We start from the raw sequence: 2,675 nt of genomic DNA on the forward strand, positions 1-2,675 counted from the left end.
CCAAGCAAGAGCATTGCACGCAATGAATGAGGCCCTTGGAAAGTGCTGGGGAGCTGGGACTCTTCATTCAGGGTGTGGAGAACACGTGGCCTCTTCAGAGGCAACGGACCTTTGGGCAAAGCTCGGGACGGGCAGATTAGGGTATAGGACGCCATCTTTATGAAGAGTGGGGGGTGTGGGTCTGCGCCTAAGAGAACTTTGGTGGAGCCTGATGGGAAATGTCCTGAGGACCTGTTTTGCATTCGCGTGGTTCCTGGCTGGCTTGGGAGGTTGAGCTTCCCTCTACAGGCACCCGAGGCTTCCTGACTAGCCCTTTGACTGGCATCTTGTCACTGGTCAACCCAAATATTGTGATAGCTGGCCAGCTTTGAGTTCTGTGTGTCATGTTCTTGGAGTAGTCTAGGGTAGGTGTATTAAGAAAGGCCTGTTCTCTGCCTCTAGGTCCTGGGGGCGGGGAAGGCAAGCTTGGTTGGGTGGCTGGCTCTTCCCAGGTGTTGGTCTTCTCCTGGCCCCCTGACCTGACTGACTCACCTTGGTCCCATGCTTGCCCAGATCTCCTCCTTGGGGCTGTGTGAACTGAACGGCCAGGGGAGGGTGAGTCTTAGAGTTCTCAGGGCCCTCCGAGATCTTCCAGTCCAAGAACGTTGTGTTGTCACATCGTCCTTCACTTGACCATCAGCCGGCCTCGCGGGTTAGAAAGAATGGCCTTAGACTGTGATGGGAGTCAAGTCGATGGTGTCGAGTGCTGGAAATAGACGCACACACAGAGGGAAGGTGGGGGAGTCAGCTCTCTGCTTGTATTGTAACCTTTTAAGTGGGAGTGGGGTGGGGAACACCGAGTCGGTCTTTAAATCATTGCATTGCCATTGGGAGCACGGAGGGCAACTGTCCCCTGAATGTGGCTGGCAGTCAAACGAGAGAAAAAGGGCAGAAGCTGAGGTGGGAACGACTTGGATTAGACATTCAGAAGAACCAGCCCCGGGGTGGGGGGGACACTGTGACCAACAGTGATTAGCAACTGTAGCCTCCCAAGGAGGCTTTTAAAACTAGGAACTGTTTTCCTGGATCTGGGCTGGGTGTGGAGGTCTTTGTGTGTGGTTAGGGAGGGCCGGCCCATTTGATTGTCCTCGGATGCCTCTGGCAAGCCCAGCAGCTGAGAAAGCCCCAATCTTTAAATCCGGGGGTCCTGGGAAGAGAGGAGGGCAGACTGGGAGCTAGGGAAGGTGGGGGAGGGGAGCAGGTAGGTGATCACCGAGGGCTGTGTGAGGACCATCTGTATTTCATTAGGGAGCTGCCACCCTCACCCTCCTCTCTCTCTCTGTCACACACACACACACACACACACACACACACTCACCACACTTCCGTCTCTTCCTCATCCATAATTCCAGGGGAGATGCTGAAGGCATAGCACCTCAGACCCTGGCTATCTCTTCCCCGGCTTGACGGGTTGACGGGTGCGGCTCTGAGGGCTGAGAGCTGGACCCGTGTCGTGTCCCGGAGCCCGGCTTCCCCGCCTGGTGCTGCCTCTGCCTTCACGCTGTCTCTTTACGGGAGCAGGTCCTTTGTCTCGGGAAAGGAGGGCTTCCCTGGATCCCCCAGCTCTGCCCAGCCCCTGTCTGAGAGCATCCGGGTGGGATGAAACCACAGCGAGGGAGAGGGGTGGCGGGAGAGGGGTGGCGGTAGACCTGGTCCCTGGTTCCCTGGCTGGGCTGGGTGAGCTTTGCCTAATTAGCATGAGAATAGAGAGCCTTTCCTGCCTCCTCCCTGGGGATGGAGAGGAAGGGGCCCAGGCTCCAGCTCCATCCTGCCCCATCAGAGCTTCTGGGACTGAAAACGACTGCCGCCCCGGTCCTCCAGTCCTCCGAGGACCCAGGACCCACGGTACTGGGAAAAGCTTTGACGGAGCCTGCGGGTGGATCTCCACTCCAGATTTTCCAGCTGTCCCTGCCCCCCCCACCGCTCGAGAGAGCAGGATGCCCGAGATGGCTGGTGATGCAGAAGGTATGTGCTTTTTCAGTTCTGGTGCTGATGCTGTGTGTGTGGTGAGGTCTCTGTGGCGCAATGGACGAGCGCGCTGGACTTCTAATCCAGAGGTTCCGGGTTCGAGTCCCGGCAGAGATGGTCACCTGGCAGGTGCCTCTTTTATTTTGCGTGCTGTCACGCTAGGTTGATAATTACCTTTATCTCTCCCTGGAGGCTTTGGGGAAGAGAAAGGAAACCTCTTTCCTTGGGAATCGTGGACCTCCTCTCCTTTTCCCTTCCCTCCCTCTTCATGCTTTCTCTGTTCCTCCCTTACGGATTTTCATTGTCTAGCGGAGGCTCAGATGTCTGCTGCTTCTCTCTGCTCGGCCCGACTGACACAGCCGTTGAATCCTTTGCCTCCTAGGACCATCCGCTGGCACGCAGGGACCAGGGTGCCAGGGCACGGGTTCGGGGACCACTGCGGTTCCCTCCTTCTCGTCTGAGAACTCGAACAGGCAGACTGACCCATATGCCCCTGAGGAAGCGTCCAGCTGTCCTCGACGGTAAGGGTCCCCTTGACCGGGGTGGCTCAGGGGGCAGGTGGGGTCATGCACAGGACAATTTATTCACCATCATTGTCATTCCTGGAGCTTTCCGTGCTAAAGCTCTTCACCCACTTTCTCGTCTACAAGGTGAGATGTGGTCATCGC

General features: G+C 57.0%; 1 non-coding gene across 1 annotated transcript; it reads left to right on the plus strand.

Moving 5' to 3' along the window:
- Positions 1–2,050: 2,050 nt before the first annotated feature.
- Positions 2,051–2,124, plus strand: TRNAR-UCU (transfer RNA arginine (anticodon UCU)). Its single transcript has one exon. It is a non-coding gene; the product is annotated as a tRNA-Arg (tRNA).
- Positions 2,125–2,675: the final 551 nt, after the last annotated feature.

Source organism: Panthera uncia, chromosome F1 (genome assembly GCF_023721935.1).
Source record: "Panthera uncia isolate 11264 chromosome F1, Puncia_PCG_1.0, whole genome shotgun sequence".
Classification (NCBI taxonomy): domain Eukaryota; kingdom Metazoa; phylum Chordata; class Mammalia; order Carnivora; family Felidae; genus Panthera; species Panthera uncia.